This window comes from Periplaneta americana, chromosome 13, assembly GCF_040183065.1.
Source record: "Periplaneta americana isolate PAMFEO1 chromosome 13, P.americana_PAMFEO1_priV1, whole genome shotgun sequence".
NCBI classification, from domain to species: domain Eukaryota; kingdom Metazoa; phylum Arthropoda; class Insecta; order Blattodea; family Blattidae; genus Periplaneta; species Periplaneta americana.
The window spans coordinates 168557625-168577197 of NC_091129.1; the positions used below are offsets into that span (position 1 = coordinate 168557625).

At 35.9% G+C, this 19573-nt stretch overlaps 1 non-coding gene across 1 annotated transcript; it reads left to right on the top strand.

Annotated features, from left to right (window-relative positions):
• Positions 1–10480: 10480 nt before the first annotated feature.
• On the top strand, positions 10481–10552 carry TRNAD-GUC (transfer RNA aspartic acid (anticodon GUC)). The gene has a single exon. It is a non-coding gene; the product is annotated as a tRNA-Asp (tRNA).
• The last annotated feature ends 9021 nt before the right edge of the window (positions 10553–19573 follow it).

Consider the following 19573-nt stretch of genomic DNA (forward strand, 5'->3'; position numbering starts at 1 on the left):
GTCAGTGCTGGAGAAGGTACAATTTAAATGGAACTCATAATAGAAAGTAAAAAAAAAAAAAAATACTGTGACTTACATTATAATTCATTTTTCTCAATGAATCATTATCTTCAATTTTTGGTATAATTCTTAATTTGTCAGTTTATCCTAAACAATACGAAAAATTTAAAGAAGACATTGCCTGAATTTTATCTGCATTAAAATGTCATTGCGTGTTCCTGATTTCAAGAAAATCCATCAATGTGTGACTGGTTATTATTCTGGAGAATTTCTGAACTACACGGACAGACAGAAGGCATGCCCAAAAGCAATTTTGTCATTAGAGTGGGGTTACTCAAAATGTAGGTACAGATCTGCAGCTCCAGAGTATCTTTCTCCAGCCTTATCACAGTGAGAAAGCTTCAGTCTACGCGTATTGTTACACACTTATTAAGATATGTGACCACGTTGAATCAACAGACACGTCTTCTTTCTCTTCACTACAACAACTATCAATTTCAATCATTATTTTATACTCAATCATTCTTCAGTAATCACCTACTTACGTACTGGGAATAGAACCGTCCCTGTACGCGTTGTGCTGTGATGTCTCAATGTGCAGCAACAGTTGACTGCGCACTTGGTCACGGCGCCCCGACTTCCCCCAGCTCGGGGCTATAGTTCATCTGCAACCACTAGGAAACCGGCGGTTTCTGGAATGTGCACGTAATGGTGAGTGATACACCCCGTTAATAATACTCAGGGCGGCCAACCAGATGCATCATATCGTCCTCGTAAGTAGCTGGTCAGACATGGGGCTCCTTCCTTCCTACCGTGTGCCTGGAAATAAGGACGAGCGCCATGCAAGGACCATTCCCACGCAGACTACAAGTATGACCTCGGACTGCAATCATTATTATTAGGCCTATTATTATTATTATTATTATTATTATTATTATTATTATTATTATCCCGAAAAGACAGAGTATATGATTATGTCTCGTGACCAGAATATTGTACGAAATGGAATTATAAAAATTGGAGATTTATCCTTCGAAGAGGTGGAAAAATTCAAATATCTTGGAGCAACAGTAACAAATATAAATGACACTCGGGAGGAAATTATACGCAGAATAAATATGGGAAATGCCTGTTATTATTCGGTTGAGAAGCTTTTATCATCCAGTCTGCTGTCGAAAAATCTGAAAGTTAGAATTTATAAAACAGTTATATTACCAGTTCTTCTGTATGGTTGTGAAACTTGGACTCTCACTCTGAGAGAGGAACATAGGTTAAAGATGTTTGAGAATAAGGTGCTTAGGAAAATATTTGGGGCTAAGAGGGATGAAGTTACAGGAAAATGGAGAAAGTTACACAACGCAGAACTGCACGCATTGTATTTTTCACCTGACATAATTAGGAACATTAAATCCAGACGTTTGAGATGGGCAGGACATGTAGCACGTATAGGCGAATCCAGAAATGCATATAGTGTGTTAGTTGGGAGACCGGAGGGAAAAAGACCTTTAGGGAGGCCGAGATGTAGATGGGAGGATAATATTAAAATGGATTTGAGGGAGGTGGGATATGATGACAGAGACTGGATTAATCTTGCACAGGATAGGGACCGATGGCGGGCTTATGTGAGGGCGGCAATGAACCTTCGGGTTCCTTAAAAGCCATTTGTAAGTAAGTATTATTATTATTATTGTTATTATCATAATTTTAATTATTTTATTATTACGAGTATTACTACTGTTTATTATTATTATTATTATTATTATTATTATTATTATTATTATTATTATTATTATATTAACTAAAATAGCCACCGGCATAGCTCAGGAGGTAGCGCCTTTGCCTGCTGATCCGGGGCTGGGTTCGGGTGTGGGTTCGATTCCTGCTTAGGAACAGGGATTTCTCATAGCTCGTACCACCGCTTGCTCTACGTATCGCCCTCGATGCAAGAACTTAAGGTAACCACTACACCACCGAAGAGAATGCACGATATGTACGGTCTGCTGAGGGCTCCATGCAAGGACTGGAAATTCCAAGCTCTCAAATAACAGCAGATAAGAGAAGATCCCGGAAGCCAATAGCAATTATGTCCATTTTAGCAAGAGTTTTATGCTGTCTCAGTCATTTCACTCGAGATAGACTCGCTTTGTGAACACACGCACTATTTCATAATAATGCGAGAAATTTGCTAATAACGAATTATGATGAAAGCAGGCGTGACGGCTAATTTACCAGCCTGCTGTGGGCAGGAGCACGCGCCGGAAAAACTGGAGTTCAAATCCGGGGCGTCCAGCTATCAGTTTGGTGTCTGAAGAACTTACATTCAGCAGTTCGATTCCCTAAAGCAATTTCAGAAGGCTGATATTATAATTCGTATCTCTCATTAGGATTTTTAATTAGTTATTATACGACGCTTTATCAACTGCTGTGGCTATCTAGCGTCTGAATGACATTAAGGTGACTATTTCGTTTATATGACGTCATTTCATTTTCGACCAATGAAATGTAATGAAATGTTGAATTCCAACCAATCATAGTCACACTTTGCCATAATTTTTGCAGCTAGATTTATCGTTATCAATTTATCGCATGGTCGTTCTTTTGTTTAGTCGTTGTCGCCAACTGTTTCCCCGTAAATTGGTGATCATGAATACATTAAGATGCAACTACACGGTTAAACTTTTCTTTCAACTTTAAAGCAATGAATGCAAGATTGATATTTAATATTAATTAATATATTTACGCAGTGAAGACGACGTTTAAAACGGCGCACCATGTAGACACAAAATCTTCATGCATCTTAATTGAACGTACCTTTTAAACTTGATTCTTTCAATATTCTTCCCAGATTGCACGCATACGCGATTGGAATATTGAACTGTGTAGATGCAGCTTTAGTTCCGTTACACACTACAGCGAGAATGCGTTTGTCGAGCTATAAAAAATGCTTTCGTGTAGCACTGATTGTAACGGTCGAAATAAGGCACAGCTGACATTGGTCCTGCTCCCACAGGTACGAGTAACTTAACCTATAATTGTAGCCTATAAAATTTGTATTTTGTGAATGAAATGAAACAATTAATAGAAAGTTATATGTTCAAATTTATGTAACATCATCGCATATCAAACCCAAAGACCTTGCATAGTAATAATAAGATCTTTGATCAAACTGCCTTCCGTATGGCGTAATAAAATTCGTGTTTTAATTAGGCCTATCTATACAAAGATGGCTTCACTGTGTAGCAACATGTCTCGCTGTGAATACATAAGCATTGGTATATAGCGGTCCCCACTGTTACTGTTAAATTAAATTATGATTTCAGCAGATAATGAAAATGTATTTATGTTATAATAATAAGAGAAAAGTGCAGCACATGTAATTAACAATGTTAAACCTGTATTTCGCTTTTCGCAATTGGCATTACTGAATAATAACATCGAATTTCTTTATTGCAGTAATCGATATTCATCTACGAGTACTTCAACTTCACAATGTCTGAATAGGTTAAGTATTCGTTAATATAGGCTACAATTATTAACATTTTGTGATCGAATTTTAGGGATACGTTATTTACATTTTTATTTTATTCATGAAATAGTCCTAATAAATGTCACTCGAGGTCTGAGATTTATCTCGTGACATTACTACAGATAATGTCAGCGGAATGAGACCAGGATTCAACGCCGAAAGTTACCCAGTATTTGTTTTCAATGGGTTCAGAGAAAACCCCTGAAATAACCTTAACCATGTAACTTGCCCCAACCAAGATTTAAACCCATACCCGCACGGCGGCGGACATTTCTCATTAGGATTGGATCTGTACCATCATTACGTGTACATTTATATCTTTGTTTCAATCCATTCACGCAAGCCCAATTAAATGTATAGACATTTTCTCATTAGGACAAGTCCCAATCAAGATTGCTACGATATGATCACTACACAAAGATTCCTTTTTCTTTAAATTGTAGCAGTGTCTACTTGTTCACATGGAGTCGAATATTAAAGGCCTAATTACATTTTATTATGAAAATTTATTTATGCTCGACCATGCCGAAATGTAATAATTATACACCTGACAGTAGCCCTTTAATGCACCTCATTAAAGTACACCTATTCATTATAGTTCAGTTGTTCAGCCAATGAGAAATCACCATTGTACCATTATAAAACCGCAAGTATCGATTATTCTCGGATATGCAATCGAAAGACAACTAGCGAAAAGTTACGGAGGCTGGAAATCCAATACTGTCGCAGAAGGTTATGTTCTGTTACTATAATAATTAGCGTTAATTGTAAATAATATTCAAATAAATTCAACTTGTCATCTCGTTTTTCAATTCTAAATCAATTTCCAGGTTATATCAAGACTAATGTTCATGTTATTCTCTAGATTATATCAAGGTCAATGACATTCGTTCCTCGGAAAAAACCAATACTTTCGCGTCTGCGCACATCTCACAATTTAGAAGGTCAGTTCCGCTCTTCACTTACATAACCATAACATGAATACTTTTGAATAATTTCAAGTTAGAAATATGGTCGAGCATAAAAAGTCGTATGAAACTTGCCTATAATGGTAATTAAGACGCTCGTATGAAAATTATGAAACTCGCTTTCGCTCGTTTCATAAACAAACATACTCGCGTCTTAATTACTACCATTATAGGCTCGTTGCATAATGTACTAAAATATGATTGCCCGGAAACGATAAATTTACATCTTTTCTTTTGTTCAAACTAGTATGGTCTACCTTATTCTCATAAATTCGAGTATATGTAGGCCTATCATAAAAACAAGAGCTAATGTGTTTGTTAAGATACATCGGCTTCAATTATGCTCATGTGTATAAAATTAGCTGTTTAAATTAATATACAAATTCATACCAGTTATTTTCTATAAAACTGCGTTGAACGACTTCTGTAGAAGCTAACGGAACAAAGCTACAGCCACAAATAACTGTAGGATAGTTTAAATTTGGCAAAACCAATTTGAAGGCATTAAAATCTTGAAAAATGATATAAACCGATATAATATCTGATTCCTTAATCCAAGACTGAAATATCACGACAAACCCACAGGGTTCAAAGAGACATCTCTCCGCAAAGAAGGAAACTTAGGAGAGATAACGGCACAAACTGTAACAGACCTAGTTTTAGCAATACTCTATTGCCCAGATATTGAAATAGTATTTTGAAAAGTACCATGCAGTCCTCTCCTTCGAAGGCATGATTCTTTTACCCGCTATGGAACAAGCATTATGCAGAAGGGCGAGTTCAGAATATTATCGTCTTCACGGCGTTCGAACACACGACCCAGTGACAAGCCAGATGAACATGACTACTCAGCCACCAGACTTCGTGGTTTGTTTGAGGGGAGAAGATGGTAGTTTTTAAAACCTTTTTCCTATTTGGTGTAAAATATTAATTTTTTGTATGTTGAGAGCTCATAGCTGTGGCAACTCAACCAAATAAAAATATTTTAACAAAAAAAAAAAAAAATTGGGGGTACAAATTTGAAAATAATATACCCAATGCAGGATTGTACTAAAACCGATATATCTAAACCGTTTTAAAGATGTATTCAAACAGTTTTTGCAATGTATTTCCAAAAGAATGTTCTACAAACTGCCTGTAACAGAATTTTGATATTATTCCCTACTTTTGTAAAATAAACAATTAAAATTTAATAACAATTTTCTGATTTCCTTTCTTTCAAACAAACGGACGGACGTATTTTTTAAATGAAATCAATTAACACAATTCTGTTACAGAGAAAAGCTTCCTAATAGTCTAAAGAATATGTGTTCTAAATTTCATGAATGTATCTTTAACAGTTCAGAAATTATATCCATTTTTGTCTGGCTATGTAGCAAAAAAAAAATAAATAAATAAATAAAGTTACTGGAAACCAATAAAAGCGGGCGTGTGATTTAAAAATCCATAGCGCAGGAAGCTTACAAATGACGTCTCAACATCCAATAAGGGCACAAATACCCACAAAATGTTATGCAATGCATTCCACACATATCACAGAGTATTTTAAAGAATTTTTATTTTAATTTAATTTACGGGAAACAACATTAAAAGCGGGCGAGTGATTTAAAAATCCATAACGCAGGAAGTTTAAAAATGGCGACTCAACATCCGATAAGAGTACAAATACCCATAAAATGTTATGCTATGCATTCCACATATATCACAGAGTATTTTAAAGAATTTTTGCGAGATCGTGCTTATTTGCTTGTTTTCCGCACAGAACCAATACGCGGTAAGTGTGAAATACCACATTCAGTATTCCCAACGTAACACACACAACAATTTCCCTCTTCTTACCGCTTAAGCGCGACATTCATTTTACTGCTTTAGGCTTTTAACATATTATTTTTAGAGACGTTTAACATAGTAATAATTATAAATTGGAAACTTACCACTGCAATTTCACCTAAATTGCAATGTTAATTATGGTTTTTAAATATTTGCAAAAATTAAGTAAAGCCTACTACTCCACGAAACTTTTTGCATTCCTGATACAAGTAACATTAAGGAAGCCGTGAAAAAATCAACAAGATTCCAGATGCCGATGTTATTACTGCAATATGTTACATAAATAATATTGTTAAAATATTAAAATGAAAAATAAATCATTACATAACCTTACCGTTTGTTTTAAGTTCGCATTTATAGACTGGGGGAAAACAAAGACAGACGTATATCACGGCCTGCTGGAATATAGTAAACACAGAAAACATTTCATAGCAACAATGTTGAAGATAGATATTTTAGTTTTTAAAAGTTGCCGTCATTGAACAGAAACCAAGATGGATATTTCATTGCAACTAATTAGAAATTCCTCTTTCAGGTATGTAATAAACGATCTTCGCACAAAATAATGTACGATACACGAGCGGTATGTTTGTTTTCATGATCTCGGAAATTAAAAAAGCTCAACTACGTTTCGCTTTTTCAATCTTTTCCTCGAACATGAAAACATCAACATACCGCTCTTGTAACGCATATTACTATGTTTGTTTTTTGAAAATTTACTCATTTTTCACCAAAAAATACCATCCTCTCCCCTTAAATATGAACTTCGATTTCAAACACACTGGGTGGCACGAGTATTTCAACCGCCTGTTAAGATTTTGTGCCTTACCCTGTTCAACCTCGAAGCTCAACAATCAAATACTCCGAGTTTCTTACATAAATCTAAGACTGTATTAGCTAAAAATCAATACCAAAATGCAGTGGAATTATTGCAACATGCATCACCTTCATTGTTTCTTCTGTTCAGTGTGAATTTTTACGTCTGATAAGAAGGTGTTTGTTGCGGGCTCTTCTTTGTCATAGCTAATTTCTAAATCGAGATAGCAAAGCATAGCGGATTAAACGGAGGAGGAGAAGTGGGGGCGAACTAGTCGGAGTAACAGATTCCAACTGTGATCAGTAAGGTTCGGAAGTTGATGACCTTAAAATCACAAAAAAAATGACCTTACATTTCTAAAAATATGACATTAAAATTTAAAATATGACCAAGGTAATAAAATATTACTTTTTATTATTTTTATTATTCTTATTATTATTATTATTATTATTATTATTATTATTATTATTATTATTATTATTATTATTATTATTGCAACAGTAACAAATATAAATGATACTCGGGAGGAAATTAAACACAGAAAATAGATATGGGAAATGCCTGTTATTATTCGGTTGAGAAGCTTTTATCATCCATCTGCTGTCCAAAAATCTGAAAGTTAGAATTTATAAAACAGTTATATTACCGGTTGTTCTGTATGGTTGTGAAACTTGGACTCTCACTCTGAGAGAGGAATATAGGTTAAGGGTGTTTGAGAATAAACTGCTTAGGAAAATATTTGGGGCTAAGAGGGATGAAGTTACAGGAGAATGGAGAAAGTTACACAACACAGAAATTCACCTGACATAATTAGGAACATTAAATCCACACGTTTGAGATGGACAGGGCATGTAGCACGTATCGGCGAATCCAGAAATGTATATAGAGTGTTAGTTGGGAGACTGGAGGGAAAAAGATCTTTGGGGAGGCCGAGACGTAGATGGGAAGATAATATTAAAATGGATTTGAGGGAGGTGGGATATGATGATAGAGAATGGATTAATGTTGCTAAGGATAGGGACCAATGGCGGGCTTATGTGAGGGCGGCAATGAACCTCCGGGTTCCTTAAAAGCCAGTAAGTAAGTAAGTAAGTAAGTAAGTATTATTATTATTATTATTATTATTATTATTATTATTATTATTATTATTATTATTATTATTATTATTATTATTATTGAATTTCTAGGAATCCCTTCAATGCACATTTCAATACATTAAGAGGAACAGAAATTCCCAGACATATCCTCTCATTCAATATTGCAGTAAAAAGCAGTATGGTCTCGGGTTTGAGGAATTGCCGGTTGCTTTGCTTTAAGCATTTTTAAGTGTTTACTTGTGAAATACAGTATGCTGACTGAGGGAACTATGGCTGCAATATTTGTTCTGTTGAGTTGAATTGGAGAAAGCAGGAAACACACTTGGTCAGGAGTCAAAGCTAATGCAACCATAAGAAAAATTCCTGTTTGACGCAATCGTATTGTGTAATCAATCTGCAGAAGGTTATCAAATATAGACTACGACTACACCGCAAAAAAAAAAAGTTCGTTCAAAAGCATAAAGTACCAAAAAATGCAAAATAAAGGTAAGCTATATTGGTTCGTGTTGACATGAAACGGGTTTATATTTCATCCTGCATTATTTTTGATGATGACTCAGAAAAAAAGATGATATTTCATCAATTTCCGAGCCCTAGTGATCAGTCAAAGTGTTCTTTAAAGTAGGTAGTGGGATGAATGACCCATATGTCCTGGTCCTAATTTACAAGTTTCTATTAGTTTTATAGCACATTGAACGGAAGTAAATTACGTGTTTAAGGGAACAGTAAATGAAAGACGGTTATTCGCCCTTATCAGTTATTCTGTCCGTCTGTCCAGAGAACAAATTACATAGCCATGTTTCATCATATTTTGAGGCACTGATTAACTTCTCGTTGTAGTGTGAAGTGTTCATCATTCAGACAGACAACCAACAGGTGTACAGCCCCAATGTCTCAAGTGACGTCTGATATCATAAATCAGTTATAAATGCCTCCCTGCGAGATGCTATCATCTGGCCTTGTAAACCGCTAGTCAGATATCATCGCAATTGTGGCTCACCCCTTCTGCATTAACGTCCCACCTTCATTCTCTTATTATGCCTTTGCATTCAATTACGTGGTGACGTCATGATTTAATGGCGGAATGAATTACTCCGAGAAATTCAACCGCTAATCCCGTGGAAAACGCAATGTTTTATTCTTAATTTACTCACAATTGTAGAATAGAAAGTAACGGGAGTCATCTCCCAGAGATGCACACTGATGTTCTCTGTACTCTGGTGGGCCTTATTACACCTCAGAAATGGTGCAACGAGATAAAGTTAACTCATCCATAACTGGCATGAGTTGCGCTTCTATCTGCAGATCCATATAGTCTACCAGTGGCGGTTCCTCGGGGGAGGGAAGGGAGGAACGTCCTCCTCACATTTTTCTTCTTTTCAAAGTAAATACCAAATAAAATATATGCCTTGAAATTCGAGGAAGATTCGATAACTTTTAAGTTCACAGCTATGAGAAAACCTCCTCCTTTACTGCAGTTAACACACACAGACAACAGCGCACTAGCGGCCAGAGAAAGAAGCAGAGTTTTAAAGCAAGTAAATGAACGGAGAGGGAGGAGATCCTCCTCTGAATCGGCGCATGGGCGGGAAATAGAAACCGACTGGTCGTGCAGCAAGCTCGCTACCGCTGCCATCTAACGATGCTGCATTCAACCAGACTATAACACATCTAGGAGGAGGCACAATAAAAACAGTTTTAACACAAAGCTATGAAAGACACCATATAAACTTTTTTTTTATTATAAATCAAAATATATTATTCATTGCACTTTATATAGGCTACTATTCATCGTTTGAAATTTTCGAGGATATCTGAAAGTTGAAGTTTGATTTATATGAAACAAAGAGGAAGTAGTTTTAAGTTAGTATCGCAGATATTTTCGGCCTCTGAAATTCACTTCCATTCATTGTCTACTAGACAGGACAACAGCCAAGTTGTCAGTTTTGTACAAATATATTTGAAATTGAAAGTGCTGCAAACTACATTATTTTTCAAAGGTCCCGGGTTCGATACCCGGCTCCGGAACAATTTTTCCCTCGAAATTATTCAAATCAACTTTACAGGGAGTTATACCTGAAAATCTTGATTTGCATAATACACGTCACTGTTCGTTAACAGAAAACCACAATTTAAGTCACACGGAGTTAGTGTGCACTCGAAGTTGGTTGCTTGACGGTTGTCAGCCCACTTTGAGGTCTGTGGATATAGAGGGAAAAATTGGATCGGTGTCGGTTAGAGTTCCCGAGTAGCTCAGTGGTAGAGCGTTGGTACGTCAAACCAAAGGTCCCGGGTTCGATACCCGGCTCCGGAACAATTTTTCCCTCGAAATTATACATTATTTTTAACATAAAAAATTAATTGGCCATCGGCAGCTTTGAACAATAATGGTAGTATGACTTTACAAGAACTGACATTCTTCAAAAGCATGTGATACTGAACTTGTAAAATGTACATGTGACAACACAGACCACGTGGGTGAGTGCAGTGTTCTCCCTTTCCTAACAGATTATTTCTCATTCCCATTTCCGTAAAACGGTTTAGGTTACGTGTTAGTAGCTGGTCTCTTCCAACACGTGTGATGCTGTAGTGTGCGCGAGAAATGCTGCAGGTTGTGAATTTTCTTGTAATTGTTAATTTATGCAATTATTCAACAATGAATGGAAGTGAAAACATATTATATTTTGGACAATTTAGGAAACTCAGTTTACAAAAACAGATTATTGCTATACAAAAGGGAAGACCACCCTAACACTAACTGGTCTTACATGTATGCATATAGGCTAATTTGTAGCATGTTTCTATGAAGGTGTCATTTTGCGCTGTTCACTTCTTTCCTCCTCTTAAGAAATATGTAGGAGCCGCCACTGCCATATATGCATTTCAGATTTCTTTGTATAGCTGTTAGCCCAGCAAGCAAGGGATTGTAACGAAGTGAAGTTATATTATGAATAGCTTGATGCAAAATTTCGTAGCAATTTTTTGTTGTGACAAAAGTTTTTATTTAATAATGAATAAAAGACAAATCAATCAGCAATATACTCTCCTACATTATCCATGACTTTCTGCCAACTCTGGGGTAGTTTTTCGATTCCACGTCTGAAGAAATTTGTCGGTTTAGTGTTAAAGAAGAAGAAGAAGAAGGATTGGGTTATTTTACGACGCTGTATCAACATCTAGGTTATTTAGCGTCTGAATGATATGAAGGTGATAATGCCGGTGAAATGAGTCCGGGGTCCAGCACCGAAAGTTACCCAGCATTTGCTCGTATTGGGTTGAGGGAAAACCCCGGAAAAAACCTCAACCAGGTAGCTTGCCCCGACCGGGATTCGAACCCGGGCCACTTGGTTTCGCAGCCAGACGCGCTGACCGGTACTCCACAGATATGGACTAGTGTTAAAGAAGTCGTCAAGCCAAGTTTGTAAAGTATCTTCGTTATCAAAGAAGTTCCCTTGAGTATTATTGAATAGAGAACGGAAAATATGGATATGAGAACTCAAGATCGGGAGAATCACCTCTCAATCAAGCTTCTGAATAGCTGCTTTCGTCATGCTAGCGTAGTGCATTATCATGTTGCAGCAGCACTTGATGCAGTCTTCCCGGTAGTTTTTCTTCAACTGTGGCAGCAAGGCGTCTGAGTTTTTAGCAATAAACGTCAGCAACTAAGTTTACACTCCTGAGAAGCAATTTGTAGTAAACTGGGCCTTCTTTATCCTACCAGACGCATATATCTTTATCTTCTGTGAATGGATACTAACTTTTGTACGGGGTCTTGTGTGTTGAAACGGCAGAACTATTTTCTTGTAGTGTTTTATCCCCGTACACAGCACAAATGCCTCGAGCCGTGTCTACTGCCTTTCCTCCTCTATTAAATTCAAAAGAATATATCGGAAGTGTTCGTTTTCTTTCCACTTGATATTCCATCTTCTTCGGCCCACAAACGGTACAAACTTTCTTCACATCCGCAAAATTCAAAGCGTATTTACAAGCACCAAATAACAAACGACAAGTGATAATCTCCTAACAACGTGCAGCTGTGATGACGAACAAAAACTCTACGCACTTATGCATCAACCTAATATAATACAGGGCCATCATTTTATTTTTACTTCAATTTTTATTGTACCTGAGTTTCTGAATGTATTTCACTCCCACCCCTTCTACTAATGAAGTTCAACCGTCCACACAGATCCAAGACCGCATATACAGTCATAGTAGACTTACGGTCATAGTAAACAGTACGTTCCAAAAATATGTTCGCGTTTTCCAATGACGAGAGCTTTCGATATTGAGTCATTTTCGCACAGGTACTGTCGTCCATTTGCCTACGTCGTATCCCGGTTCCCCCACCAGCTTTTATTCGCCAGGTAGTGGCTGGGTTGACTTAGCTCTTTTCTGAGAACATTAATTTCTGTTAGGAATTGGACGTCTACATAATATTATACAACTGTTTAAAATAACTTAAAAGGACCTCGTTTGTAATTAACTGTCGCGTGATTTCCTCCCTTTCTGCGACGCTGCGACGTAACCACTTGGACGGACAGTAGATAGTATGTCTGAGTCATTTTATCTTTTCGGATCGGGCAGAAGTGAAGATTGAATTTACAGTACGTAAGGTACTCTTTTATAGAGTAGGTACAGAATTATTTCAACATGAGTTACTGATACGAAGTACGAACCTGGTAATTGGAATTACGTACAATAGTCTATAGTGCGATAATATCCACATTAGAACTGAAGCCTGTATCGAAATGAACGGCCACCACTTTCAAAAATGTGTTTAAATATCCATATTATGATTATTTTTCAATTTAACTTCATTCTCTATATTATACGTTAAAGTGCTGTAGACAGTATAATATACACTGCATAATGAATACATCCACATGGACAGCTCAGTTCGTGAGTAAAAACACTCATTGTTAATACTGTACTGTATTTTGATTAAACAAAAACCTAATGAAAGTGATCAAACTCAAAAGCGCGATATTTCCTAGTTTACGTAAATGGATGAACTATTTTTCTTCCCTCCTATACCTAGTAAAGTGATTTGTTTGTATATTACGCCAGTATCATCGAACTCCAGTCGTGGAAGGGGGTAGCAAACGGCGTTGATCCAGAGGTATAGCCAAGTTAATATTAAAAATGTTAGTAAAAATAAAATGATCTCCCTGTACGAATTACATTAACGCAGATACTAAGGAAAGAATGTAATAAATTATTTTGAGGCGCAGTTAGTAAGGTTTGTTCTCGGATGTCAAAGTGTGCAAAAATGTGTTAAAATGCGTTGTAGTGTGCTAAAGTGAAGTTTGAACTTGTGATCAGATACAAAGAAAAGGACAGGAAAATTGTCTAGGCCTGTGATAGTAAATCCTGTATCAGTATCTATGAAGTAGGCCTATAGTCAGATAATTTACAATTCATATTTATATTTCAATATGCCTGGTGAATTATTAAATAAGTATATAATAAATTTTCAATCTTAAGACATATCAACTTGCAAATGTTTATTTGCTATTTAATAAAATATATGAACGTTTTCGCCGTTTGGGGCATCTTCAGATATAACAAAAAACATATCATCTGGACCTATAATAATAAATTATGCAAATAACAAAGAATAAAGAACAATGGTATGTATGCAATACATGAGATTCATGAGCTTTATGTAAAATATGACATAATACAGGATAATTATTGTTATAATCTTTGGATTCTGAAATTGAATTGGACGGATATTTTATACATATAGCTCATGTTACAAATAAAATATACAATTATGATTAAAATTTGTCAATAATGTTAAAATTTTAAAATTTATAATGATGATTGATAAAATAGATATTTTAAGAGTAATCATTAGTTGAGGATTGTCGTAGGATATACGACAATTTGCGTAGCTGATGTTCGTGTGTTATGTATGTGTTTCATCTGAAAATTGAGATGGAGAAATGATAAGTGCAAAAATATATAGGCCTACAAGTTATTATATAGAGAGACAGATAATTATTATTATTATAAGACTACTTACTGAAAAACGTTCGCTAATGAACTAATGTTATTTTATGTTACACGTAACAGTCATTTATAATCAATAAGATGTCATCAACTCAGATGATAAATTGAAACAGTGATCTCCGACATAAAATAACATTTAGTTCATTAGCGAACGTTTTTCAATAAAATACATACATAACACACGAACATCATCTACGCAAATTATCGTATACTCTACGACAATCCTCAACTAATGACTATTCTTAAAATCTATTTTATCAATCATCATTATAAATTTTAACATTATTGACCAATTTTAATCATAATTGTATATTTTATTTGTAACATGAGCTATATGTATAAAATATCCGTCCAATTCAATTTCAAATCCAAAGATTATATCAATAATTATCCTACATTATGTCACATTTTACATAAAGCTCATGAATCTCATGTATTGCATACATACATTGTTCTTTATTCTTTGTTATTTGCATAATTTATTATTATAGGTCCAGATGATATGTTTTTTGTTATATCTGAAGATGCCCCAAACGGCGAAAACGTTCATATATTTTATTAAATAGCAAATAAACATTTGCAAGTTGATATGTCTTAAGATTGAACATTTATTATATACTTATCTATAGTCAGATGTTAATGTAAGTGATAGTTAAGGTGACCTGGATACTGATATGTGAAGGACACATTATAACTTGCATGCATCGATACTAAATGTATCATATTTTCATTACTGTGATATGTGCGTCAATAATTTTACAAGTTTTGGCATTATTGTCACACGTTACGGTCTTTCCTTCATTTGCTTCTATTTTCTGTCATTTTATTGGAAGGTTCCACAGACACGTCACATTAATTTTTGTCATGACAGCTATCGAACCCTGGGCGGATGGATCACTGCCGCAGGTCTGACTAATTCATTTCCTCTAGAATTGAATTTTACAGAGCCGACAAATGGTTGGTAAACTTTTCCTGCAGTCCTCTTGTTCACGAACAGAGTTCTTACAGATCTACACGCTGTATATTTCCTTCCCTTCTGAAGGAAGGATTTGCATTGTTAAACATTCCGCCTTCGACCACAAGACCCTCAGGGAACCATCACACGTACAGCTACTGCTTCACAATGCGTTAATTTGCATACGTTGCTGGGTCAATCCATGTAAATCTGCAACGTGTAAATAGCTTATCATTGCAATGATGTAGATTTTACTGAATTTTGTCATGCCCATCAAAATTTTGCGCTATAACATCAAATATATCGTCTGCTGACTGAACTTCGTAACTCAAGAAAATAAACAACTTGATCAAATTTTAATGTTTAATTAAAGTTCACATGTCAGTTCACTGTTACGTAGCTAATCCTCAATGCATCTGAAAGTGCCTGTGAGTAGGTTAAGTATAATTAGGCCTATTCGCTTAGTTTCATGTAAATGTTAGAATCTCCACTTGCATTGTTACGTGAGTCAAATTCTGGTGCAGGAGTTCCATGTATTCTACAGGGAAAAAATTATTCAGACGTCAGTCCTATCATTTGAAGCTAGAGGGCAGAGTTTACAACAAATTTCACAACATCATATCGTCGCCTGAATGCAAGAACTAGGTAACTTGATTTTTCATATTTTGTGACATTGCCTATTTACTTATTTATTGCACTAAGGAATATGTCTCGTTTTCTTTTACCTATTTGTTATATTGGAAAATAGATGTCGCTGGTATCGTTTGATCAGTTACCTAGATCCTGGATTACATTTTGTGCGATTTTTGCTATGCTATAAAAGAGGTAACTAAAAAACGCAAATTTCGAGGTTCCTGGTTCTTGCATTCAGGCGACGATATATTGGCACAGATACGTAGATGACATACTAATACTATACAAAGGAAACAAAAGACAGATACAAAACCTACATCAACACATAAACAAAATACACCCAAAGCTACACTACACATTAGAAATTGATAACAACAAATCCATAAATTTTCTAGACATCACAATAACATAAGTAGACAACAAATACACCTTCAAAGTATACAGAAAATCCAACAACAACAACAACACATATACACAACACATCCAACCACCCCTCACAACACAAACAAGCTGCATTCCGAACAATGGTACACAGACTACTCAACATACCAATGAACCAACAGGATTACAACGAAGAGCTAAACACAATCAAATACATAGCACAAGAAAACGGATACAACCCTAATATAATAGACAACATAATACGTAAGACAAAACATAATCACAAAAAACATAAGAATACAACACAAACACAAGAACACAAGAAATACATCACAAAAACACACATAAAATTGCAACCTCATTCAAGAAATTAAACTATAACATCGCATACAGAATAAATAACACTCTACAAAAACATCTCAACACACAAACAAACAAATACAACCACACAGGCGTATACAAACTCAAATGTAACACCTGCAACAACTTCTATATAGGACAGACAGGCAGATCATTTCAAACACGTTACAAAGAACACATCACAGCCATAACAAAATTACAAAACACCTCCACATATGCAGAACACATCACAAATGCCAACCACACCTACAGAGACATCAACACAGACATGGAAATACTGCACATCCAACCAAAAAGCCAGAAACTCAACACACAAGAACAATATGAAATATACAGACACACGAAAACACACCCCAACGATATTCTCAACACACAACTCAATTTCAAAACACATACACTCTTTGACTATACACTACGAACGCACCCACACAGGAAACAAGAGGCGCCAAGACCAACAACGACCAGTTCCGAAGATGACCGAAAATAGGTCGAAACATGTTAATAAGGTACGTTAAAATTTAACACAAGAAAGTTTTTATCATACATATTCCGAAATTTCTTAAATTGATCTGATTTTAGAATTAATTGTAAGAAATCCGTGTCTGTCAATAACGCGAGCGACGATTGAATTCTCACACTTAGAAATGCAGACAATTTCTTGCAATTTGAAACTGTCTGAAAATCTAAACGATGCTGAAAGGCAGAAGAGGACATGTGAAGATAAACTACGGCACAGACAGGTCGATGGGAACTGCTCGAGGAAGACAGGGGACTAGAACAAGTAGAAGGAGCGCAAACTGAGGACGTAATAGACATTATTTCACCAGAATCTTGCAACTTCAATAGCACTGACAAAAGCTAATTATTGTAGATCATTAATGTCATTATCAACTTCTCATATCGTAAGAAGGCAGTGTAAGTTAACATCACAAAGTAGTCAAACAAGTGAAGGATCAAAGCCTTATAGTGCCATAATGACCGCTAGTAGAGATGCTTCTGGCCGAAAGAGCACTGTCACTTGCAGAACTGAAAGTGGTGAGAAAGGAAACTGCAATGTCGACGTATGGTTTAGGAGCGATGTTTAAATTCTACCGTAGTTTTGGAAGCACTGACCAGTAGAAAAAGAGTTAAACTGGTGGTAAAGCCGACAACCATCGACAACCAAGCACAACTCCAGGTTCATTTCTCAGGGAACTGCACAAGCACAAGTTCATAGTGTCTATAGCAGAGATAGGCATCGTGCCTCACTTGAGAATTTGTGCCTCACTGACCTTCACAGAGCTTATTGCTCTGAGTGACATCATCTTCACAGTCCCCGTTCCTCCCTCACGTAGCTCCTAGGCGTGGGCAGGTTCTATATCAGTTTCATAAGCAATATCAGTGGTGGCATAATGACATTATGAAAGCAGTGTGTACGCGTTAGAAAACGATTATTTCATGAGAAATGGGAGGAAGAGTTTTTTTGCTGTTTAAAAGGGGAGAATATACGATGTATGTTATGCTCGAAAATCTTATTAGGCATTAATAAATAGGCATTAATAAATTTAATATACAACGACATTACTCCTTATGTCATAAATAACATGTTGAATTAGAAGGCAAGACAAATTAAATGTTATTTTTCGTACTGTTCCGAAGAAAATTTATGATCTTAACATTTGCATAGTATACTAAATACGACATTATACCTTAAACACGCTGCATTAAAAGGTAGCCTATGAGGAATTAAATGTTGTCTGTACGTATTATTTCGAAAAGAAATTTATAAAAAATATATATATTAAATGTGCGTAGAAAACGAAATATGATTTTCTGAAATTATTTTAGGTCGAGAACGTGCAAATCTATTAAGTAATCTTGAGAAACGCCGGTATATTGAAGAAAATAAACGTAGACAACGTGATGGAATATTATTGGCTAGTTACGCAATTTCTCGCCTGTGATTTAAATCAATTCAATGATGGAGAAATAATAAAGAGGTTTATGATTAAAGCTGCCGAATTAATTTGCCAAATTCAATAAAAGTTTTCGAGTCTCTCACGTTAACCAAGCGCTTTCCTAATAATTCGCCACTGACCGCCTTAGCGATTACGATAAGGTGACGCAGGTCACAGCAGTTTATATTTCCCATCCTACTCTGCAGTCTCCTCTCCTAGTAAACAAACTATTTCAAATCGAGTGCCTCACGTAACCGAAAATTGTGCCCATGTTTGGTCTATAGGACACAAAAAGGCGGTTTATTTACTGTCTTCGTTTGACACAATAGTAATAAAATGCCACTTGTCGCATCGTATTGATGAATGTCACACATACAGGGTGTGCAAGGGTCCATCTTCGGAAAGCAGTCAAGCAAGTAGCTTAATAAAGATACACAAATTCCCTGACACAGTAGCCTGCTCTAGCTCGTGTTCAATACATTTGCCTTTGGTTTCAGTCCAGTGTTCAGACTTAAATATTCGTATCTTCAATCGCAGAAAAATACTTAACCTAATTTGGAGTACCGTAGATGACACTTTGGTTTCTTTTGTAATTTTAATTCAACCACTGCCCATTAGTGCCATATCATGGTAAATAAAAATAGCAATATCAACATTGAGATTGAACTCAAAGACTCTGTTGTTTTAAAGGAGTAACGAAGAAAGGCAAATCAGCTCGCTTAATTCTGTCTAGGGGTTGAGTTGCTTTTGTTTTCCACAGGGAAGGTAGCAAAGGGCAGGGTGATTAACAACGCGTTTAAAAACTGATGTGAATTTTTGCTCAGAGTTTACATAATTATTTTATGTGGAACTAAGGTAGGGCTATAATTTCTTCTAAAAGTTAGTTAGAAGGATTGTAACGAAATATATTGGTCCCATTTGTACAAATTCAACTGAATTATGATTGAATTTGCAATATAAAGCATGCGGGACAGAGCGGAAGCAAGTCGGTGAATTAATTTTCGAAAAAATCGAAGCCTCTTTCAGTGGGTCCCATGGCAACGGCCCAGAA